The 26,340-nt window shown below is 37.2% G+C and overlaps 2 protein-coding genes across 4 annotated transcripts in view; both read left to right on the plus strand.

Moving 5' to 3' along the window:
• Window positions 1-26,340, plus strand: part of LOC127416295 (protein dispatched homolog 1-like) — a 77,859-nt gene that overhangs the window by 21,893 nt on the left and 29,626 nt on the right. Inside the window, exon 1 of one of the 3 annotated variants that reach the window (XM_051655561.1) lies at window positions 5,360-5,537. The exons of 1 other annotated variant lie outside the window; for it this stretch is intronic. The gene's annotated coding sequence lies outside the window, so the exon portion shown is untranslated. Of the gene's footprint in view, window positions 1-5,359; window positions 5,538-26,340 lie in introns of those variants that run through there. One more of the 3 variants, XM_051655563.1, reaches the window with a different exon arrangement.
• Window positions 8,775-26,340, plus strand: part of LOC127416300 (RNA-binding protein 25-like) — a 204,042-nt gene continuing 186,476 nt past the window's right edge. Inside the window, exon 1 of the mRNA XM_051655570.1 lies at window positions 8,775-8,780. The gene's annotated coding sequence lies outside the window, so the exon portion shown is untranslated. The remainder of the gene's footprint in view (window positions 8,781-26,340) is intronic.

Below are 26,340 nucleotides of genomic sequence, written 5' to 3' on the forward strand. Positions count from 1 at the left end.
AAGATGGTGAATTCGTACCAATTCATATAAGTTAATTTTTGTGAAATCGTACTAGTTATACACCCACCAATGAGAGATGCTTCCCTTCTGTCCTTGTAGTTCCCAGTGTGCCGTTTGTTCCGTGTTAATCCAAAACGTTGTTTTCATACCTTCAACCCCTAACCCAAACTCCATAGAGTAACTTACACTACCCAGAGCGTAAACATAACAATGACATTAATGTTAAAAGGCCTGATGTGTAATATGGAAGAAAGCGACACTTCCAGGTTCTGTGTATGTGATTGGTTGATCGGTTGATTGGTTGAAGTGGTCCGTTTCCATACGTATGAATTGGTACAAATTCGCCACCTTGTAGTAATGTGACAAATTCTCATGAGACTATGTTGGAAAGGCAGATGAGGGTAATAAGAGCACGCAAGTGTTAAATAATTCGCGTCTTGCAGCATGAGCGCCACATTTTTAAATCTTACACCAATTATGCGTAATTAGCCGACAAGGACAACGTGTATGGTCACATAAACCTTTTAAATAACCAGACTGTTCTCATAAACATTGTGCAACATGCAACATTTTTGAAAAACGAAATTACGTGATTCAGTACACGTTTCGTTACAGTTTCCCAGTGAAATGTCCAGCATGGGGCGCCAAAGGCATGTGAAATGGTCTCGTAATCAAACAAGGTTTTAAAGGTGAATACTAGATGAAGGTTTTAAAAGTAAAACTTACTAAACTAAACTAAACTAACCTAAAACTTCAACCTAAACCTAACCAATAGAGTCGTAAATGCAAATGAGTGCAGAACAAAACTGACATCATACCCTGAACCAACACCTAAACCTAACCGATAGTGTCCTAAAAGCAAATACGATTTGAAAAGCAACCACGTCATTTCGTGTCGCTTCTATGACACTATCGTTTCACGTGTCAGCTTGAGTGTTTGGCTGGGTTCGAACCGTGGTCGTCCAAGTAGAAAGGCCAACACTCTATCAGTTGAACTACCGCGCAAGCTAATCACGTTGGAATAAGTGTGTAAATGTAGGTGTGTCTGTAATACATGCGTTAAATTGTATTGTTTTTAAATGATGCGTTATGGTAAAAGTGCTTCGATATTATAACATAACAGTGTATAAGGAACAGAGCGAAAAAAAGTGTTTATATAGTCATAATCAGCCATTGTACTCGTGATTTGTGTGAAAATGAATAAAATGCACAGCTGTTGTAGTGCCTCTAGTGTTTATTTCACCAGGAAACTGTGGCGAAATGTAGAATGCACCACGTAAATCTCAGTTTGCAAAAATGTAGTTATAGTAACGTTCATTTGATGAGACTAGGTTGTAGCGTAGATGAGGTTTTGCCGAAATGTTCCCACACAGCTGCAGAACTTTATATAATTGGACTGAAGTTGGGGCAAGAGTCTTCGTGGATAATCGAGGGAGGTGCTGCGAGGCAACCAAACAGATATGTTGACTGTCTAGTTGCAGGGAGTTGATTAGAAACAAATTTTTGGCGATGTAGCATTTCTCCACGAGGACGTCCTTTGATCATCTGCCGTTGTTAAACTTCACGATGGCCCTGGCGTCTGATAAAACTCTAGATTATTGTCTTAATGACAGGGTTGAAGTGCGATACAGATCCCATGATGCTTGGGTTCAGTGGTGTTTGTTGTTCATGCCAATATCGATAACTGGAGAGGCTTGAATTGTGTAGCTTGTTGAAGGAGTTTTAAAATGAATGAATTATTTAGTTAAGAAATGTGCTGCATCAGTGTTAGGTTTGGGCAGTATAGTTAAAAAAAAAAAATGCCAAACTCATGATTTTCGTAGATGTTGCAAACAGTAAAGTGCTTTGCTACATGATTTTTGGAGCAAAAGGAAATTCTGTTTTGTGTTGCGAGTCTGGCTTAAGTTTGATAGATGTGGCAGTGCTGGTTTGCTCAAGCTGTTTTCAAAGAGTTCTCCTACTTGGAAGACTTGGATTTCTCAAAGAAAGATCTCCAGTTTGGTCACAGGAAGGAGAGCGGAGGCCTCTGACCTCTCGCTACAAAGAGGCTCTTCTCATCCCAACATCCAAAAGCTGGGAAGAGCAAATATTTAGCCAGCTCACAACAATGACGGACTGGGAAAAATGGATCTTCTAAGTACATTTCATTCTTTAGAACTGGTAAGCTCTTCAGAATTGGGCGGGAAAAAACAAGCACAAACTGAGAGTAATTATTGAGGTTTTTCCTCAAGCTGGGTTTTCTTCTAATAGCTGGTAGGGTTATGGTGGTAGAATTCTCTCTTTATTATTGAAAAAGTGTGTTAGGGTTCCTCCAGTAAATCTTCTAGGCAGGATATACACTTAGCAATGTTTGGAAAACTACTTAAAGCCCATTATTCCACAAAATATTCACTGTTTCTTCCATCCCATCTCGGACTTGATTGTCTGACATGCTGTTAGCGTTTTTTTGGCTTGAAAACGTCTCTGTTTTACTCCCTCACCCATTTTAAGCCACATTAATTACTTGCTCTATACAACTGGACATCAGATAAAACATTCAACACCCGAGAATGGTGCTTCTCAGTGAACAGATTGCAGATTCATCATCTAACACAATGGACCCTTTTCACAAACTGTGATGACTTATTTTTTGCCTTATTTAGCAGCAGAAATCTAGCAAACTTTTTTTACATTTTGAATTTTTTTTTTTTTTTTTTTTTTTTTTTTTTAATTAATAACATCATTTTTTGGTGATATATTACCCTGGAATTAATTGTAAAAACTAGTCAGCTCTGCTGTGATGGGGTTTTAAATACAGCTGCTGAGGGAGTGAAAGTAAATTTGGCATCTTTCTCTCTTCTGACTGTCATAATTTATCTCTCTCTATTTTTACCTCTTTTGAAAAGTCCTTTTTACCGTTTTTTTAATTGTGGATTTTGTCTTTGGCTGTTGGAGCAAATGGAAATGCAAAAATAATATTTGCTGTGGTGTTCCATTCATCCCTAAAGAAGTTTAACCCGCTATAGTTTACTTACATCTACTAAGCCAGAAATGTGTAAAGGTGGTTGATATTTCCAACACCAACTCTTTATGGTCAGCAGTTGTAAGGTTTGGTGATATTTGGCCATTTTGAAATTATCAGCAATGATTTTGCTATCGTAAAATTATTCAATAATTTAACTATTCATGTTTTTTTTTAGCGATAACATAGAGGTAACTATGATACAAGATTGGCCTTCTGGGAGTAGACATTAGTAATAGCGTTATGTCTGTTGATATTTGACCATTTATACATTTTATGCAATGATTTTGCTATCGTACAATTATTCAATAATTTAACTGGCAACAACTTTTATTGGTAACGCTAGATTTTTGATGATGATGCAGAAACATTGCATGATTGACCTTCTGGAAGTAAAAACAATTAAGTGATAGGGCAATATATCGGCAGATATTTGGCTATTTTTCAAATTAAAGAAAATTATTTTGCTAATTACTAGTGGCTTTTTTCACCTTAAGTAAATTGTTATCAAAATTAACCCCAACAGGGGTCTTCTATCACCCTGAAGGGGTTTATTTCGAAAAATAAACCGGCTGACTTTATTATCTCACGGCTACTAACCAGATAAATAAATAAATGCACATTAAACATTGATTTGAGTGGAAACTATTTCATTATCTTACTCGTTGAGCTCTCTCAGTGATCCGAGAATTAGTAAAGATGGCTCGCAATACCTGCGTGATGAGCAGTCTGATACGTCTTAATCCCTGGCTGTACGGGTGTAACTCAGAGATATCCGGCTAGATGCCGGCATTGACCAATCAGATTCAAGTATTCCAAAGCGGCGTGTAATAAAATAGCGATAACGGTAAAGTTGTAGCTGTAATGGGGCCTGGGTAGCTCAGCGAGTATTGACACCGACTACCACCCCTGGAGTTGCGAGTTCAAATCCAGGGCGTGCTGAGTGACTCCAGCCAGGTCTCCTAAGCAACCAAATTGGCCCGGTTGCTAGGGAGGATAGAGTTATATGGGGTAACCTCCACGTGGTCGCGATTAGTGGTTCTCGCTCTCAATGGGGCGTGTGGTAAGTTATGCATGGATCGTGGAGATTAGCATGAGCCTCCACTTGCTGTGAGTCTCCGCGGTGTCATGCACAACGAGTCACATGATAAGATGCACGGATTGACGGACTCAGAAGCGGAGGCAACTGAGACTTGTCCTCCGTCACCCGGATTGAGGTGAGTAACCGCACCACCACAAGGACCTACTAAGTAGTGGGAATTGGACATTCCAAACTGGGAGAAAAGGGAAGAAAAATGAAGAAAATAGTAGCTTTAATGAAGAAAATTTCAAGACTGAATCACCATGATTTCCGAAGTTGTGCATTGATAAGTCATAAGTCAGTGTGATTTCAACTTACTTTTACTTTTAATGTAATTCTGCCATATGACAATGTAAATGTACTAGCAGCAGTCCTGAAGCGAAATCCACCAATCAGAGAAGTCGCTGTTACCATAGAAACAGGAATCGCTGCAAGCAGGTTTGCTGAGAGTTTTTGCAGGCGTTAGCTACTTCACGTTAGTTAATATGGGATGTTGTAGTGTTAGAGCACAACTAGTGGTTGAATGTGGAAAAATGTTTCCTGAACCAAATTCGCCATGTTGAACGAATTTGTCTTTTCGCTTCACTGTGAAGGATTCATTGGGTTTTGGAACAGAGCTACAGTGTCCTGAGTTGATGTGGAAAATGTGTGAATGAGTTTTCACACATTTTCATGACACCACACTGAGAATAGATATCGTTCGGTGCATGTTACAAGTTTAGCAGCAGAGTTCTGGAAAATCGGTTTGTGTGGGGTGGTTTGGGAGGAGACTTCAGGCTTGGTATTTTTCCTATTTCACGTCCTTGTAGCTTTCTTTTTTTATTTTTATTTTTTTATTTTGCTTTTCCACCCACACTACCTTTGCCAGCCCCTGTGAAAGTCACAGTAACGTCCTTTGAGATTCCTGCTGTAAAACTAACTCCTGATGTCATTGACATTAATTTAGTTTGACCTCATGAAGGATTAATTGCAGGCATTTTCTGGGTGAAGGGTGTTTTAGTCAACTCTCATTCATTTTACAACAAATTTTAATGTTAAGAAATCTTAAACGCACACACATACACATATGATCATCTAATAAATCCAAATCTGGCTAAAGCTTATGCACTTCTCAGTTTTAACGTCAGTAGATATCAATATTTGGGTGCCAAAAACACTACGCACATCCCATTTATTGTACAGATTTGGATTTGGGAGTGTTTTGGAATGACCCTCGTCTATTCATATAAACAGAGAGAGAAAGTCTCAGTTTTTAGGTGGAGCTTATGGTCCACAGATCAGCATTATAGTGGAGACCGGGGCTAGTTGTCACACTTTTTTTACTCCAGTGAATGTTTCTTAGGTTAGGTTGGAGTCATTGAACATGTCCATCATTATTTTCCAGGGGTAAGATATAGTTGTTTTAGCTCACGTTGATCATTTGAGACAGTGGGGCATGTTGTCACACCATATGGGGTAAGTTGAGTGTCTTTTTTTTTTTTTTTTTTTTTACTTTATGTGGGGCCATTTTTAAGGCATATTTTCTAGCCATACAAAATATGACAGAATGTGATGTAATTGTTTTATGTCTGAATAATATCAGAATAATGAGATAAGATGTTGCTTATAAATTCAAATGAACATCAAATAATTTTAATGCTATAATTATTATTTTAGGCCTAGAATCTACATTAGAAAATATATTTGACGTTACAAGTAAGAAATAGAGGAATTTCATTAAGGGGGCATTCTTTGGCGGCACATTTTTATTTTTAGGGGCATATTTGTCACTTTCAATGGCATTTTCACCCTGAGTCCTCTGGGTAAGTTGTCACATTGGAACCTGCCATTACACAGTCTATAATGAGCTTTTAAAGTATATTTAAATAGTTAAACAATTATAAAGCACAATGCAATTCTTTAAAATGGTGAAATCTAAAAAGTAACATATAAAAATATCAAACCATTGTGACAACGTCCCTGTGTGACAACTAGCTCCAATCTCCCCTATTCCACATGTCTGAAATATGCGTTTTTTTCTTCTGTAAGTGACATTTTTGTAATGCATATAACAAACCCCAGTGACACCAGCTGTTCTTTATGTCCTGACACCTGAGCTGTTCTTTTGAAATACAGGACTAAATATGCAGAAACGCCTGGATTTCTTCTGTCTGGGCACTATTACTGTATCAGTGTGCCATTTTCTTGTCACAGTGTCACTTTTCTTGCATTATTTGTCATTAAATACTGTCAAAGAGAGAAGCGCAACTATGATTATCGCTCCTTTTCAAACTCCAAATCCTAAGTACTACACTTTGGTCGTCCCGTACAGTTCTTCCTATATGATGCATTTAATCATGCAGCTTATTGAGGAGAGCTATTACTTGTCATGTTGTGCACGGTCAAGCAACACTCGCCTAAAAATCGATTTCTTTATTTTGTTTTGAAATTTGTTTTCTGAGAGAAAATCCATGGTTAAGCTTGTCACTTGCATATTGATTTGAATATTAAACTTCACTGTGCACACACACATATTGCCTACACTTTAGGAAACATTTGTTAGTGTTACTGACAAGTATGCACACTTGTGTGTATTTATAGGACACATTTGTCAAAGCACATATTAATCATTGGGGCTGGTTATGGTCTGTCTGCTGGTACCCTTACACTAATGTTTCAGATGGCAGTTCTTAACAATGCTTGTTACTTTGATGCAAACTGGCAGAGAAATTCAAAGAGTTTTTGAAAATGTGTATAAATAAGCTAATTAACCAGAAAATGCCTTTTTGTTGATGCTTTAAACAGCGTAATGTGGCGTACTTCTGAGTAACACAGAGTATTTAATGAGAAAAAAGATTTGATTTTATCCATTGGAAATTGAATGTATGAAAAGTGGTCTGTATGTGACATAAGGATGATTCAGTTCGATTTGATTCAGTTCGATTCCAATTTCGATATTTACACACAAAAGAAATTCTCTCTTAGCTATTGTTATGAATTTAATGAGAACCTTCTAACTTGGTACATTACGAAAATATTAATATTAAATAGGAACAACAATATGAACTTCAATTGCTATTTATGTAACAGATACAATAATCCATTCAAACAAAACTGAAGTAAACTTTAAAGTAGAAGTATAACATCGATATCGGGATTTTTCAAATCAAGAACGTCATTTATCGGAAAATCAGTATTTTTACCCAGCCCTATTATGACAGGTAGTTGGAAGGGAGGGGTTGAAAATTAAGAGGGGTTTGGTGATGTTTGCTGAAAATTGGAGGCAGAGCAAGTTATTACGTTTTGTTGAAAAATTGCAAAGACGGAATATTTTGGAATAACTTGCTCTATATGGTGCAAGTGTACTGGAGGGTTTAAAAACTCATATTTTTGTCAAAGTGTATATTCTTTCTTATGCAAATGTTGTCACAATAAGACCACAAACATGTTTAGAAAGTAAAATATATTGGGTGCCTGGGTAGCTCAGTGGTAAAATATGTTGGCTACCACCGCTGGAGTTCGCTAGTTCAAATCCCAGTGCGTGCTGAGTGACTCCAGCCAGGTCTCCTAAGCAACCAAATTGGCTCGGTTGCTAGGGAGGGTAGAGTCACATGGGGTAACCTCCTCGTGGTCGCTATAATGTGGTTTGTTCTCGGTGGGGCGCGTGGTGAATTGAGCGTGGTTGCCGCGGTGGATGGCGTGAAGCCTCCACACGCGCTATGTCTCCGTGGCAACGCGCTCAACAAGCCACGTGATAAGATGCGCGGGTTGACTGTCTCAGACGCGGAGGCAACTGGGATTCATCCTCCGCCACCCGGACTGAGGCAAATCACTACGCCACCATGAGGACTTAGAGCGCATTGGGAATTGGGCATTCCAAATTGGGAGAAAAAGGGGAAAAATCCCCCCCCCCAAAAAAAGTAAAATATATGGTAGTACTTGTTTTTCCTGTATTTTCAGCGTGCTCAAAAATGTATAAGAAATAGTTTCCTCCATAATGCAATTGTGATGTTTTGCAATGAGCTTGTCAGTCAAAGGCATAATTTAAAAAAAAAATAAATAAATAACAGAATGCACTGTTATTTTGTTAGTTTAACTGGCATATTTGCTTTCAGTTGGCACAGAGTTTAGCCACATGCAGCCGGGCTGCGATTCAAATGCGAGTTTGCAGGAAACGTGCCCTTTTGTGGGCGGAGTTTTACTGGCATTGCTATTAGCATATTCATTTAGGTCAGGCACCTTGCATTAAAAAGAATGCTAACGTTAATATGCCAAGAGTTGTAGTACAACTGTAATTATTATTCATGTCTGCAGGACGAGTTATGTGTCTAAATATATTACTTCTGAAAGTCGCTAACCCGAAGTATGTGCAATAGTAATAGTGATGCCCGCCTCAGCAGACATCACTAATATTGCATGAACATCTCTCATAACTGAAACTCCCTACGGCAAATGAAATATAATCAAGGGTTTGTGTTAAACGCACACATTGTAATAAAATATGAACAGAATTTTTTGTTGTGTTATTTTCACATTTTTAATGTGGGCAGCAGCTGTTGCTTCGACACTCATTGGAAACATGACACAGGCCGGACGCCAGCGGTCTTTCCCCAGCAGACTGCTGTTAGTATGGCCTGTTCATTAAAATCAGACCCACACACGGACGTTTTTCCTGCAGCCGCTGAGTGAAATCATGCAGGGTGAGGTGATTTGGTTTGTGTTGGCATGAAAGGGAACGAGATACAGGCCAGGCTGCCCCATTGCTGGCGTAACCGCGTGACAACAGCTGAAATGTATTATGCACTTATGATTTTTTTTTCTTTGTGGTTTTGTGGTCATTTATCATAAATGTACTCTTAATTTTTGTTGTAGTTCATTGTGGTCAGCTTTCACACATTTTTGTTCAAGATAAGTGGTAAAGGATTTATGATTTTATTCTATTATGTGGAATCAACTTCAAAGAAACCGTGTGAAATTGGAGTCAAAATCACAGATTGTAGATAGTTGATGACTCATACAAAAAAATCTAGTGTTCTGGCAAACATGCCACAAACTTGTTGCAAATTTGGCACTCATAATTTTCACATTGTAATTCACCACAGATGTTTGCCAGAAGTTTGCAGAGAGTTTAAAAGCAGAAATGTGAAGCTCATATTTTTGTTAATCGCATATATAAACATTTGCTTAGAAAGGCCCTCAAATAACAATAATTCAATATATAATGATTAAATAATTATAAATAGTTATATTTTAATAATTCAAAATATACATTAGAAATAATTCAGAATCAGATAATTAAAATGCATTGTTGACGAGTAAAGCATTGCTAAAATAATACAAAAAGTGGCTTTAAAAGGCAATATATTGTTTATTTCCATATTATGGAACACAAGCTATTCATTGGTTGACAGTCCACAGCAATCCATTTTCCAATTCAATTGTCAATCTGTCCGAAAAAAAGATTTATTATAAGGACATGTCAATGCTTTTTCCAGCGCCTCACTTTTGTTGCATCTCAGCGCATTTTTAAATCGCTCTGTGAAGTTAAACGTAGTTTGAAACTTAGGAAAACACGTCTCGAGATCCTTGCATTTGGAACTATCCTCTGTCCAGCTGTGTTTGTCAGCAAAACACATTCTCATCTTGTGCTATCGCAAGTGTCGAGCAAGTTTAGTTTGGTTTGTGCTCTGTACAGCTGCGTGTTGCCTATACAGCTGGAGTTTCGTTTACTGCCCCCTGCTGAAAACAGGTGGTACTTCAAACTTGAATTGCAAATCTTTGACGGTAGGGATATTCCTTATTGCGGCATGGGGACATGATTAATTGGTTTCATTTTTTTAATTACATTAATAGCACTAAATTAAAGCGTTAAATCGACAGCCCAAGTTAAAACATATTGGTAACACTTTACAATAAAGTGCCATTTGTTAATATTAGTTAACAACATTAGTTAACATGAACTAACAGTGAACAACACTTTTACGGCATTTATTAATATTTGATAATGTTAACTATGACATTAGCTAATACATTTTTAAAACCTAAAGTAGTATTTGTTAACATTAGTTAATTCAATATGAACTAACATTAACTAACAATGAACAATTGTAATTTTATTAGCTAAAAGTAACAAAGCTTAATAAGTGCTGTCATAAATATTTTGTTCATTGTTAGTTAATGATCCCTAATGCATTAACTAATGTTAACAAATGGCACTTTATTGTAAAGTTTACCAACATATTTGAATTCTTATGTACGAAAATGTGTTATTTGATATGTAAAGTTGTCAAAATGTTTTTGATGGGACTACTTTTTAAAGCAAATAAACTTCAAGATATTCATCGTCAACGTACTTTCTGTGTTTTCATGTTTCATTATGTAAGTCTTTTTTTTTTTTTTTTTTTTTTTGCACATAACATACAAAAGTTACCAGTTTTCTGGCTTCGCCAGGTCATGACGGGAGTTGAAAAATTCAGTATAACCTTAAACAGACAAGGTTAGTACTATTTTATTACACTAGTCTAATGTCAACATGTATAATGCTTAAGTCGTGTTTTGCTCTTATGAAATGGTATTTTAACATTTGAGGATCGGCGTGTTTACTGCTGTAAGTACCTTACTGTAGCAGAATTTCTTGCCATTGAAAAGTGTCCGAGTCAATTATTTTCTGTAATAATCAACATATGGTGCCACAAATGATGCTGATAGTGCTTAACTTTTTTTTGAAGAAGATGCATTCCTTAAATTGTCATTTGATTAAGTTTGATAATGAGTTAAAGTGCATTAATAGAGATATTTTTAATAAATGAATTATTAGCACTTGAAGTTTGAGCTGTATACCTTGGTATGTGTGGTCCACCCAAAAATAAATATATAAACACTTTTTGCGTATTCCTTATAGCTCAGTGTTGTAATACAGTCAGAGCACTGTTTCTTTTCATACTGGCCTTGAGATATAATGTCAGAATTCCTTTGGTCCATGCACCAACACTCTGTGTAGAATCTGAGGCCCTGGGAGAAATTTGACATCTACTTTCCAAATAGTGGGTGGAAATCCAGAAGACTGCATCTGACAGACATACTCCCTTCTTCGGCCTGCTCTGTCTCTCTCTATATCCCCTCCCCAATTCCACCGGAGGGAGAAAAGATGGAATTACAGAGTTGCTTGATGTTTGCTGATGCACAGCCAGATCTCAGATGGATGTTGCCGCATTTGGGCCATTCCTCAACGACTGAGCCGAACAAATACTGAAATAGACAGTTGCCCTCTTTCACTATGATCTGTCCTTTTCTTAACCAGCTCTCTTTACTTTTGATTAATCAGGTGCAGGGATGTCCATTCAGACAAACCATATTTTAGGAGGTAAAGTTAGGTAATACTAATATAAAATAATGATAACAAATGATATGTACACAAAATTGACTGCAAATTCACTACAAACATTGGAAACAGAAAATGTTTATCATTCATTGACAAGGCTGGGTATCCGTAAGTTTTTTCGACTTCAGAGCTAACACTTCTGTTAACTCTCCAAGCTGGCATGATATCTGTTGATGCCGATAATTTCAAATTTGCCTAAAATTGGCTGATTAATCATCTTGGCCAATATATTGGACATCCTTCACTATTGATCATCCTTCACTATGATCACTCCTTTCTTAACCAGCTCTCTCAGTCTGTCTGGACCCTTTTATTGGTCCGTTGCTACTAGAATATGATCAAACTGGCCAAAAATGAGCAGTTTGGCTAATCACCCATTTTTGGTTAATTTGAGATTATTGGCAACAGGATCTTAAATTGCCAGAGAATTGCCAATATATCAGCCTGTAACAACTTGAATATGATCAAATTGGCAAAAAAAAAAAAAAAAATGAACCAATTAATCTGTTTTTCCAATCACCCAATTATTGGTTAATTTGAGATTATTGACAACAACTGTTAATCTCAATCTCAGACTGGCCAAAATTCAACCAGTTAATCATCTTGTCCAATATATTGGTCCATGACTACTAGAACTGGATCAAACTATCCAAAAACGAACAGATTAAGCAGCATGGTTGTAGCCCAATTTTTTGCCAGTTTGAGATTATTGACAACAACCAATAATCTAAATCTCAGATTGGCCAAAAATTGGCCAATACATTGGTCTGTTACTACTAGAATATGATCTAATTGGCCAAAAATAGACTGATTAATTGTTTTGTCCAATTGCACAATATTTGGCCAATATGATATTATTGGCATCATCTGATAATTTCAATCTTAAATTAGCCAAAAATTGCCTTATTAATAGTCTTGGCCAATATATTGGTCTATAACTACTAGAATATGATCTGATTGACCAAGAATGAAATTAGTAATCTGTTTGTAGAATCACACAATTTTTGGTTAATTTGAGATTTTCTGCAACAGTTGGTATTCTTAATCTCAAATTGGCCATTTAATCGGCTTGGCCAATATATTAAACTGTAACTACTGGAATATGATTTAACTGGCTAAATATTAACTGATTAATCTGTTTGTCTAGTCATCCAATATTTGGTCAGTTTGAGATTATCGGAAACGACTGAAAGATGGCCAATTATTGGCCTGTAGCTTCTAGAATATGACCATATTGGCCAAATATTGGCTGATCAATCAGCTTGACCGATTTGTCTCTCTATCACTAGTCACTACAAGGATATGACCATAGTTTACTCAAATGGATGTCATTTGTCACTTTGTCATTTTGAATAAAAGTGTCTGTTAAATGACTATGAAAATGTAAATGTTGTAATATTTATTAATTTAATACCTGTCATTGGCTTGCAAAGGCCTCAGATAAGAAGACGAGCCAATCATATACAACAAATCAGATAAACCAGCACAAAATTTCAACTAAATGATCTTTTGTCAGATACAGAACAGGGTCAGTGCTCTCTTTTGCACCTGAGAGCCATTAGGCAACACTCCTATGAGGAATGTAAATCAGGAACACAGTGCTGGGAAAACTCCCATATTTTATTTCCAGCCAAAAATGCCATCTCTCCCTGCTTTTATGGATTCACATTTTTGTAGCAGAACAAAAGCCTATTAGGACAGCATATGAATTGCGCCTGACGCATGGCATGCAAATGCAGCTGCACTTGCAATTGTGTGTTAGCTTGATAAACAAAAAGCAACAACGCTATATCTAAATGCTTGGATTTAATTTAGCACCAGTCAATACAGTTTTCTTACTACTGGACTAAACATTTAATAGAGTTCTTTAAAAGAGTTCCCGACTGTTCCGCTTTGATCTAGTCCATAATTTGCTTAGCGTGTACTGATCTTCCTCCAGCGCAGTAAAACACATGTGAGACTCTGGGGGTCGAGGAAGCAGCCAGGAACTGTCCGTCCTAATCTCAGATTGGCGTCGTGGAGATTTTGGTCTCCTAGAGTTTTGGAAAACTCTTACACACAAGAATCCACAGAGAAAACCCAACAATTGTGCTGAAAGTCAGTCTGTTTCCTTTTGTTTTCTACCTTTCTACTCTTGTACTAAAGTGCATGGTGGGTTTTACAAATTTGGCATGGGCATGAGTATGGGCGCCTACATACTAGAGTTTAATCAGGGCTGGTGTGTCAAGGATTTAAGGCCGATTTATACTTCTGTGTCGAACCTATGGCATAGGCTACGCATAGCTACGGCAGTTACGGCGTAGCCTGACATGCACCTCTCTTAAAATGTAACTATGCGTCGCGTCTACACGATTGGTCCGCTTTGTAACCAGAGACGATCCCCCATAAAATATCTGGGGTAGCGTCATATTTCCTTCAAGACTATAAGATCTATGCATCATATCACATTGTATTTGGGCTTGTTTTAATCAGGAGCATCTGCTGTTTTGATATTGTGAATATGTTTCATAAAGTTACAAACGAATACTTGTTGTATTCTCTTCTAGACCTTTCTGACCTGTATGATGTTCTGATTGTTTGACAGTATGATGTACAGTAAATCTTTTCATAAGTTATGAAAAAGGAACACTTTCAATTTGTCAGCATTTTGTTGTTTAAATTCCAGGTTTTTAGCTTTAAAACGACACCCATTTTGTGTTGGTCAAGCGAGTAGTTATTAATTAATTTGATTTGATATTTTTTCAGCATGAAGCGTCAAAATATTCCAATATATGTATTTGTTGTTATGTAGGTGACTCAAGAGAGCACATACAGTAAATGCATGATTTATTTTCTCTCTGCATGACAGATAACATGTATAAATGTATAAATAATATGTACCAAAAAGTCAACATGTTCATATTCTGGACTCCTTATTAATGCTTCAATAATTTATCACTTTTGAATCCACGAATGCATTGCTTTTGTTTACTTATGAAATCTATAATTATTTCAGAAATGAAAGTATTTTTCACTTCATACACTAGCATTTTGGCTGTGCTCGCAGAACAACGCAGACACACCAACGCAAATCACCACTTAGACCACCGTGTAGGTTTCGATGCAGAAGTATAAATCAGCCTATAGTGGAAAATGCAAAGGTTTGCGAAAATGCGTTCTGTCATATGTCCAAAAGCTGAGAGAGTTTTGATGTAATGCACTGTAACCTAGTCATCTGTTGACCAATGAATATTTCAAACAGGCAGCTCCAGTTGTGCTTCTGTAAATCCTATTATTTTGAGAGACGTTAGCATGTTGCTAAGCTAACAATGTGATTTTTAAGCATAAAAATATATAAAATGCACAAATATTGTATAAAACGAACAAGGTGTTTTAAAAGTGCAAAACCTGTGTTCTGAGCACCCCTGTGATGTCTTAAAATGCCCCTGACTACTCACTAGGTTTTGGGACAGATTTACAGTCTCCCTGAACTACACTGTAAATGTTATCTTTTCGATTGCGCAAGTGGCATTAGCAAACTTACAATACAACTGATTTCAAACTGACTACATTACATTTTTTTCATTCAACTCTTCAAAATACCTCCATAACCATGACATGACCGACCCTTCCTCTTTGACCCTCATTCTTCTGTGATAATTTTTTTCTTCTCTCTTCTTGTTTTTTCCTTCCCCCCTGCTGTGTTGTTGGCTGACCTTGTCAGCTTTGATGAAGTGTTGGCGATCGATACAGGGTTAACCCGGAACGCTTTGATTACGGCTTCATCCAGTTACAGTGCCCTCTCCTTGGTAGCCTCTTTCCTTTGAAGTTCAGCCTTGGAGTTCAGCTGCATGTTGTTATTTTGGAGGGGCATCTTTACTCCGAACCTCGTAGCCTCGCAGCTGTGGCGCAGAACCATGTGGTGCTGGATTAGATTATGATACATAGTGCTGCTGTATTAGACTCCATATGGACCAAGTTTTGATGCTCACTTTAAAAGTGATGTCATTTTTAATTTATAAACTGTAAATGTGTGTGTGTGTGTGAATGTGTATGTGTGTATACACAGATTAGCCACAACATTAAAACCACCTGCCTAATATTGTGTAGGTCCCCCTCGTGCCGCCAAAACAGCGCCAACCTGCATCACATAATAGCATTCAGAGATATTCTTCTCACCACAATTGTACAGAGTGGTTATCTGAGTTACCGTAGACTTTGTCAGTTCAAACCAGTCTGGCCATTCTCTGTTGACCTCTCTCATCAGCAAGGCATTTCCGTCCACAGAACTGCCGCTCACTGGATGTTTTTTGTTTTTGGCACCATTCGGAGTAAATTCTAGAGACTGTTGTGTGTGAAAATCCCAGAAATACTCAAACCAGCCCGTCTGGCACCAACAATCATCCATGCGATTATCTAATCAGCCAATCTTGTGGCAGCAGTGCATAAAATCATGCAGATATGGGTCAGGAGCTTCAGTTAATGTTCACATCAACCATCAGAATGGGGAAAAACCATGATCTCAGTGATTTGGACCGTGGCATGATGGTTGATGCCAGATGGGCTGGTTTGAGTATTTATGTAACACTCTGTACAATTGTGGTGAGAAGAATATAATCTCTCAATGCTATTCTGAGATGCAGGTTGGCGCTGTTTTGGCGGCACAAGGGGGACCTACACAATATTAGGCAGGTGGCTTTAATGTTGTGGCTGACCAGTGTATATATATTTAAATAGGATGACCTCTAATGCCTGCTTAATATGCCCCATAATATGTTACCAGAGTTGGGTGTAATCTAAATACAAAGTAACTAGTTACTGTAATCTTAATTACTTTAAGTGAAAAAGTACAAACAGATTACAGTTACTGACTTTCAATAAAGTTAATATCTTTTAAGTACACTACTTTTGTTACACATATTTCTAAAATAATATTATTTTTGTAGAATGCATTTAAAACATACATTTTAAGTGTTTCTATGGCAACTGAAGGGACAATGAATTAAAAAAGGAGAAAATATAGACATTATATTGAATTCCTTGAGCGGACATTGTTTTAGAAAGTAACTTAAAAATAAAGTAGTTAGTAATGTGATAACTATTTCCGTGAAGTAATCAGTGATTACAATTTTAAAGAAAGTAATATGCATGTAATCCAAGACGGTCTCTGTGACACAGAGTATTATTAAAGTCATTATAATCGATTATTAAATTCCATAATTGATGTGTTGAATTTTCTGTATTACATGCAGTTTATTAAGTGTAAAAAAAAAAACAAGCAAAAATAAAAAATCTAATTTCATTTGTGTGTGCACGCTGATGTTTTGGGTGGCATTTGCACACCCTGGCACACCCGTATCTACGCCACTGATCTATTCTGATAAAGCTGCACGCAAAATTATTACCAAAATGTGGTGCTCTTATAAGTTATCTCAGTTTAACAAACCAAACCCAGAAGTTTCCCTTGAAACTGAGATATACCGCAACTGAGAGGCAGCGCCACAGAAAGGTTCGTGGTAGAGATTCGTTTGCTTTATATTTGCTTTTGCCCAGTTAGGTCCTCTGTTGTCAAATGTACAAGATCATGTAAGGAGTCTTGGAGTGATTTTAGACTCCTCATTACTTTTCAATAAGCAGATTAGTGCTGTTGTCAAGGGTAGCTTTTTCCACCTGAGATCTATCACTAAAATAAAACATTTTCTTTCCCATAAGGACTTGGAAATTGTGATCCATTCACTTATTACATCAAGGTTAGACTATTGTAACTCATTGTACATTGGCCCAGCTGTAGGCGGGATAACGCCCAAACTGCGTTATCCCGCCTACAGCTAGTTCAAAACGTGGCAGCTAGGCTTTTAACAGGGTCGAGAAGGAGGGATCACATTTCTCCGGTTTTAGCGTCTCTACACTGGCTTCCCGTGAAATTCAGGGTCGATTTTAAAATTCAGATTTTTGTCTACAAGGCACTATCTGGTCTCGCGCCCCAATATATTAGTGACCTTCTACACCCTTACTCCCCCACCAGAGCGCTCAGGTCTTCTGATCAACTTCTGTTGTTTTTAGAAAAGATAAAGATAATGGTTAACTTGATTTTTGACACCCTACATTACGCAACGACGCGCCGCGCTTGCAGCTCCATTGCTTCTAACGAGAGCGCTCTGATTGGTCAAGCGGGCGCTGACGTCAGAACTCACGTCGCTTTTGGTGTGGAGAGCCGAGAAGTGGTCTAGTTTGTTGTGTCGCGTCGCGTGGATGGCGTGCTTGAATGCACTCCGTTGTTCTCATGAAATACAGTGTTTCACTGTGGGATGTTGCCATGTGTTCGGGCATGAAACTGAACTTTAAAAGCAGATTTTAGGTCAGTTTGTGGAATTTTTTATGCCTGTGTTTGGATGTTTGTCCAGTCCAGGGAAAGTAAATAATGCACGTTCAACTTTATGGGGTTTTATGGTTAAACTGATAATGTGTCTGATCGAGATGAATTAAGATACTACATAATTACAAGTCTCATCAAAGGACTTGTTTAAATCAGTTCTCTGTCTCGGGGTGGTGTTATTATGAGTTTATAAGGAATGGAAATCTGGGATCTGTCTTAAACTGTGTAAGTCACAAAGTTTTTCTGTGTTATCATGTAACTATTACGATTTAAAGTGATTTAAGGAAATATTCTGTCTCAAGAATAGCTTGGTTTTGACAGTATTTTGACATCTATCGATCTGCCTTTCAATCAAAAGCGTAGTTGTCACTTTGCATGCATGCACTCTTGCAATAAGTTGCAAAGTTGCATGAATTTCTGTCTTTCAGTTTTAATTAAAGGAATGAATGTGTGTTTTTCAAGTTGGCTGCTTGCCCCGTTTTTATCCTGTCAATATAATTATGTTAAAAAGAAAATGACCTTCTTTGGCATTTGTGCATTTGTTTGACTCTATATACTTAAAGGGATAGTTCACCCAAAAAATATATATTCTGTCATCATTTACTCAGCCTCATGTTGATTTAAACCTGTATGACTCTAATCACACTGTGGAACAGAAAAGAAGATGCCTCCCTTCAAAAGTCACCCTTTGCTTTTATTGGCATTCTAGATATTAGGGTGACTTACAAAACCCGTTAAGAACATGTCCCGTTTCTATTATATTCCACAATCAAATGAAAAAAAAAAATACAATAAAAATAGGAAATCATATGTTGCATATAGCAAATGATGCCAATAGGCTGATGTATACTTCTGCGTCGATCCTACGACATAGGCTCCACGATGTGGCCAATGCATTGGTTTGCATTCGTAGTTCTACACTGGGGTGTGTGCGTCATTCTGAGCAAGGGCGTAGCAGCCGCGGGGGACATGGGGGACACGTTCCTCGCACTCTTTAAAAATTCGATTTTTGTCCCCTGCAATTTTCCAAGCTAAACCCATGCCGAGTCCAAATGGTGGTTTTGTATACAGTAGTGGTGCACCGATCAGGAAATTTAAGGCCGATCTCCGATTTTTTTTAACACTAAGATCTGCCGATACGGATACTGATTTTTGCTGCAGGAGGGACTGGTGCACTTCACAAAATAGATGGCATCATGAGGAAGGAAAATTATGTGGATATATTGAAGCAACATCTCAAGACATCAGCCAGGAAGTTAAAGCTCGTTGCAGATGGGTCTTCCAAATGGACAATGACCCCAAGCATACCTCCAAAACTGTGGCAAAATGGCTTAAGGACAACAAAGTCAAGGTATTGGAGTGGCCATCACAAAGCCCTGACCTCAATCCGATAGAACTGAAAAGTGTATGAGCAAGGAGGTCTACAAACCTGACTCAGTAACACCAGTTCTGTCTGGAGGAATGGGCCAAAATTCCAGCAGCTTATTGTGAGAAGTTTGTAGAAGGATACCCAAAATATTTGACCCAAGAGAAACAATTTAAAGGCAATGTTACCAGATACTAATAAAGTGTATGTAAACTAGGGCTGCGACTAATGATTATTTTGATAATCGATTAATCTAACGATTATTAGAACAATTATTCGACTATTCGGCAATTATTGCGACGATTAATCATTTGCTCTTAACCGATTATTCAGCTTGTGCCCCGACTTAAAAGGTTGTATTAAATGTACTTACTAACAATAAAGAGGACAAAATAATCTTTTAAAAATACCTCTAAATGACATTCACTGAATTTCACTTTTTATGTTTAATTCAGTAAAGATTTCACTACAAAAAAATCCTGTTGTTATCAAGTGTTTTTGTCTTGTTTTCCATTTAAAATGGTCTAAAAATCCTTAAAACAAGATACATTTACTTGAGAAGCAACATAGAAGATATTTAGACTTGATTTAAGAGAACGTGTCTTAAATAAAAGTGTATTTTGTATATGTGTATTTTTTCACTTGGTTATACAAAATATAAGACAAAATATACTTCTATTCAAGATCTATTCTCTAAAAGCACATCTAAATATCTTATATGCTGCTTCTCAGGTGAATGCATCTTTTTTTAAAGGATTTTTAGATATTTTCAAATATTTGTAGTTTTAATATTATATTCAACATTCTCAGATAACAATTTTTTCTTCTGCAGAATAGCGGCTAAAGTAAATGTATGTTGTTTTAAAGGAGTTTTAGATATTTATATTGGAAAAAAGCCAAAACAAAAACAAATCAAAAACGTATTTTGTTGCCGTGTATAATGGGGCGAAGACTACCCTCTCTCACCTTTCTGTTCACTTCAATCCATCTTTAACTCACAAAAAACAAACAAACGCTGTCTTATTAATAAAGCTGCATATTGGCAATTTTCTTCACGATAAGAAATGCACAGTGACACATATATTATGATTCAATAAGTCTCGAGTCATCACGTTATAATCTAGCTGCATTAAGCGTGCACGCTCGAGGGATAAGCGTCCCCGCGACAGAGTGTGCATCAGCCGAGTGCAGTCTGAATCTCTCCCCCTTAGATCGGGACATTCACGCAAATCATAGAAGAGGTGCTGACCGCACAGAGAAATGCCAGTTTCCATATTATTTGATCTTTAATAAAGCTATAATGCATTACATAGAACTGCATTAAAGATGTAACGCTGGGGTGTTTCCTTTAAAGACGCTCGACACGCAAGTTTTGCTTAAGCTGAGCGGCAGCTCCGGCTCCACTTATTCCACAACGAGAGTGCTTCTGTATTTACTTATTTGGTATTTTTGTATGATTCCCTTATACTTAGCGATCTACATCACCTGAAGCTGTTTGGAAAGTTTAGAGCGCATCTGGACTCTGAGATGTGTAATTCTTCCTTTCCTCAGTCAGGCGCGAGCTGCAGTGCTGCTGTTGTGTGCAATCATTAGAGTTTCATATGATCTTATGTTACGTTAAGATCAAACGACTGTTCGACAACTAAAATGTTTGTCCACAATTTTTTATTGTCGACGTTGTCGATTATGTCGACTAATCGTTTCAGCCCTAATGTAAACTTCTGACCCACTGGGAATGTGATGAAAGAAATAAAAGCTGAAATAAATCATTCTCTCTACTATAATTCTGACATTTCACATTCTTAAAATAAAGTAGTGATCCTAACTGACCTAAGACAGGGAATGTTTTCTACGATTAAATGTCACGAATTGTGAAAAACTGAGTTTAAATGTATTTGGCTAAGGTGTATGTAAACTTCTGACTTCAACTGTAGATAAAGAGCATAGCAGCTATTATATCTCACTGTAAAAATGATTTTACCTTTTGGTTATCATAACTTAAAATGTGGAGTTAGGATGAATAAACTGCCCTGGATTTATCTTGTTGAGATAACTCAATTGTCCAAGTTTGTGTTGGCTGAACTTGATAATTTATAACTTAGAAAAACTATTCAGCTATAAAATAAGTTAAGAGAACAACAGACATAAATCTCTCTTATTCAGATTCCCAGCATGCACTGCGGCATGAATAAATTATACCAATTGCAGTGTTACTGTCTTTTCATTTTTTACAGTTTGCAGCTTTTATTTATGCTGTTGGTTGTTGTGTTTGTTGTCATTTTCAATCATTTGTCATGTAGCAATAATTGAAAGCTCATCTTGTTACTCAGTGATGAGTTTGATGATTGTCACCATCATTGTGATTTGCATGTAAAGTGATCAGGCCCATGTGTGTCTCCTTGACAACCTTAAGTCTGAATATGATAGATGGATCAGATGTTGGTCTCTGATCATCAATTGACCATTTACCAATCAAATGACAGATTATTTAACCTCTGACAATGTACTAGACATAACTATGGTTATCAGTAATATTAAATCATAATATTAGTAGCCTTAACTTCTGTATTCAGTGTGAATTGAATTAGTTGATTGAGCTAAGAAAGTCAAGTTTACTTAAAAAGACATTAAGCTCATTTAACAAGTAGTGGTGGTGATTTTCCTTTATTAAAATGTGTGTGACTTCAGCACTGCAGAGTGTTTACCCACAAATGACAACAAAAGCTTATCTATCATACTGTGAGCTGCTGAGCATGAATATTTTTCAAGCTATACAAAGAATAATGTTCATATGTCATTGTAATGTGTGGTCATCACTCACTTTTATTCATAATTAATCCAGCCCTATTTCTTGTAGAACGAGATTGACAAACTGAACGAACGACATGCAGCTCATGACTGATTCTTAATTCGTTGGCAAATGACAAGAGCTAGTTCAGTGAGGGGTGTATTCGTTCAGTGGGTCAAACCAATTATATGATCCTTCACAGCCCGCTCTCGAATGCTGTTGGCTCATGCTAAAGTCAGTCTTTAAAAGCAACACAAATGGAATTTGCATGTCTACAAATGTATGAAGACACTTAAATTTTTTAGATTAAGCACAATAACCATTTTTCACCACAAATGGCAGGTCTTATTTTTCCTGTATTTTGTCAAATGATGGTCTTGACTTTTACCAAGACATAGAAAAAGTTCAAGAAAAGTCTAAATGTCTTACACTGTGCATTATGTTTTGTGCATACCTATAAACTTATCTCAATTGTATTTCACCCTTTTCTCTCCTGGTTGAACGCGATTGACTCATATGCCAAACTGAATGAACGACATGCAGCTCCTCTCGTTCAGTCGTTCAGCAGATACTCATTCATGAACCAGATGACTGAGAGAGTTGTTCATTTGAACACGAATGAGTTTACCAGTACATTCAGTTGACGTCTCATCTCGTTCAGACTCAAATGACCAACTAGTTCTTGTTCAGTGAAGGGGCGTATTCATCAAGTGGGTCGAACCAATGAAATGCTCCTTCACAGCCTGCTCTCTAATGCTATTGGCTCATTCTATAGTCAGTCTTTACAGTCATGAAAAGCAGCAGAGCTCATTGGCTTCGAAAGGGAAAGAAGTCAGTGAATGAGAAATACAAGTCAGTGTGTGGAGGTGAACAAGAATGATTCATTCACTTAAAATATTCGTTCAAAAAGACAGATTAGTTCACAAACAAAACATCAACTTTATGTTCTGTTTCAATAACTTAACCTCTAAAGTTGACACAACTTAAGATGGAACAAACACATTTTTTGAAAGTATTTGGACACTTCAGTCACTCTGAAAAATATCTGGATGCCATTGCATTAGATAACAAAATATATTAAAGCAAGTGGCAATTATATTAAAAAGAAAATAGCACACCTTTCAAGCAAAAACATTTGAAATAAAGAAGTTTGTTAGTTTTAAAATGAAAAATAATAAATATACTGTTCAAAACGAAGACTTTAAATGTAGGGCTGAAATGATTAGTCGACATTATCGACAACGTCGACAATAATATTTGTTGTCGAATAGTTGTTTGATGTCATTTAACGTAACATGAGATCACATTAAACTCTAATGATGACGCGTGAGAGCAGCACAGCAGTTCACGCCTGATTGAGGAGAGGATTGCACAGATTACAGTCCAGATGCGCTCTAAACTTTCACAGCTTCAGGTGATGTAGATCGCAAACTATGAGGGAATCATACAAAAATATCAAATAAGTAAATACAGAAGCACTCTCGTTGTGGAATAAGTGGAGCTTGAGCTGCCGTTCCGCTGAAGCAAAACTTGCTTGTCGGCGTTACGTCTTTAATGCAGTTATATTTAATGCGTTATAGCTTTATTAAAGATCAAATAATACAGAAGCAGATCATGTACATACTACAAACTCCGAGACTGGCATTTCTCTGTGCGGTCAGCGCCTTTTCTACGAGTTGCGTGAATGTCCTGATCTAAGTTTGAGAGATTCAAACTGCATCCGGCTGATGCACACACTGTCACAGGGACGCTCGTCCATCTAGCGCGCACGCTTAATGCAGCTAGATTGTAACGTGATGACTCGAGACTTATTGAATCATAATATATGTCACTGTGCATTTCTTATCGTGCATTTCACCTGAGAAGCAGCATATAAGATATTTAGATGTGCTTTTAGAGAATAGAGCTTGAATAGAAGTATATTTTGTCTTTACTGCACTCGCAGAAGTATAACCAAGTGAACAAATACACTTATATATAAAATACACTTATATTAAAGATGCATTCTCTTAAAGCAAGTCTAAATATCTTCTATGTTGCTTCTCAAGTCATTGTATTTTTAGACAGTTTTAAATGGAAAGCAAGACAAAAACACTTGATAACAATAGGATTTTTTGCAGTGAATTTTTTTACTGAATTAAAATTAAAGTATTTATTTTCCTTTAATTCAGTGAATGTCATTTAGAGATATTTTTAAAAGATGATTTTGTCCTCTTTATTGTTAGTAAGCACGTTTAAGTCGGGGCACAAGCTGAATAATCGGTTAAGAGCTAATGATTAATCGTTGCAATAATCGCAGAATAGTCGAATAATCGTTAGAATAATCGATTATCAAAATAATCGTTAGTTGGAGCCCTACTTAAAAGTATTTGGACACTTTCTGGTTGTCAGTCGTTAGTGTGTCCATAGTTAATGTACTGAACTCCAACTTTGGTTTCCCTGCTAGGACACCTGTGTGAACTTGAGGAGAACTGACTTCATAGTAGGAGTGGGCGATATACCGGTAGATCGTTTGTATCGGGGTTACGCAAAACTGCCACCGCGTGCAAGAAATGTGCACTTTATTCTATTCACGTAACATGTACGCGGTACACATTCTGTCGGAGAAATGGAGGAAGGCAGAGCGGCTTTATGTGAGACTGGGAGAATTGAAGAAACAGGGGTTTTCAGGTACTGACAATTTTTCGGCAGCCGCCCTAGCAAAATTTCGTGCCACTTAAGCAAATTCAATGAAATTAATCTCTCGTTCTAAATATATGCTTCGCACGCTATCTCTGAAGTGTGAAAGTGCGTGCGAGTCCAGCAGGCTCCACAGACACTTGCGCTGCTCAACACGGTTTCTCTCTATCACGGCACAAAACTTTAAAACTTGCTTGACCCATTTGAATTTAAAGTTTTGAGTTTTTTTACCTGAAAGCGCTATGAAGTCAAACATCTCAAACGGCGAGAGAGTCTGACATTCTAATCAACACTAGCGAGGAAAACATCAAATGATGTGTGATGCGGCAACAATTATGTGTCATTTGTCATGCAGATTTTTTTAACTCTGCATCATCACCCTTAATCAAATTCAGTTCGAATGACGTTGGATATTAGAAAACAAACCAGCTTTGCTTTCAGATATTCAGATATTGTCTACAGAGATGACTTAAACCATTACGCGCCTAATGAAGTGTTTTATAATAATAATACTAGTCAACAACATCAGACTGAAATGTGAAATTTAGCACTGTGTGACTCCAGCAAGGTTTCCTAAGCAACCAAATTGGCCCTGTTGCTAGGGAGGGTAGTGTCACATGGGGTAACCTCCTCGTGGTTGCTATAATGTGGTTCTCGCTCTCAGTGGGGCGCATGGTGAGTTCCACATGCACTATGTCTCCACGTGAAAAGATGCGCGAATTGACGGTCTCAGACGTGGAGGCAACTGAGATTCGTCCTTCGCCACCCGGATTGAGGCGAGTCACTACGCCACCACGAGGACTTAGAGTGCATTGGGAATTGGGCATTCCAAATTGGGGAGAAAATCAGGAAACAAAAAAGGTATTATAATGTGGTTATTTAAATATATCAAAAATGTAACTATATCATCATATATATTGGTATCGTGATATAAAATTAGTGATATTGTGATATAAGATTTTAGTCATATCAGCCACCGCTACTTCATATATCTACTAAAAATCACTAAGAAAACAACTCGGGTTAAAAATACTTGCAAAAATGGCTCAGAAAAGTGAAGTTAGTTCTAAGAAAAGCTCTAGCAGCATTTGATTGCAGTCAAATATTTTGTTATCTAACGCAATGACATTCAGACATTTTTAAGTTTGATTTAAATATCCACATATGTTTTAGTGTCCAGTCTCGGAAGGAGTGGAAGATATACCGGGAGACATGATAAACCAGTAGAAATGTGCAAACCGGTATACATTTTGTATTATCGTCTCTATCGCGGTAACGCAAAATTGCCACACGAGAAATGTGTACATCATATAACACGTACGCATTACACACTCTGTCGGATAAATGGAGCAAGGCGGAGCGACTGCTCATTCCTCAAATTCATTTGAATGAGAAGATGAGAGGAGATTATGAAGGAAAAGTGCGTCCTCCGTGGTGTGGAATTGGTTTAGCTTTAGAAAACGCAATACCGAACAGAAAACAGCGATTTGCAAGGTTTGTACCTTATGTCGATATATCCATGTGCACTATATATCAGTGGTCAGGGCTTCATGTGAGACTGATAGAAATAATGAAACACAGTTTTTCACTGACAGCTGCACGTGTCATTAGATGAAAAGCTTGTCTAGAACAATAATCATAACGGCAATAATAAGAAGAAAAAGAAGAAAATTGGTGCACATCATCAGACTGAAATGTGTCATTTTTTTA

The sequence above is a fragment of the Myxocyprinus asiaticus genome, chromosome 25 (genome assembly GCF_019703515.2).
Source record: "Myxocyprinus asiaticus isolate MX2 ecotype Aquarium Trade chromosome 25, UBuf_Myxa_2, whole genome shotgun sequence".
NCBI classification, from domain to species: Eukaryota; Metazoa; Chordata; class Actinopteri; order Cypriniformes; family Catostomidae; genus Myxocyprinus; species Myxocyprinus asiaticus.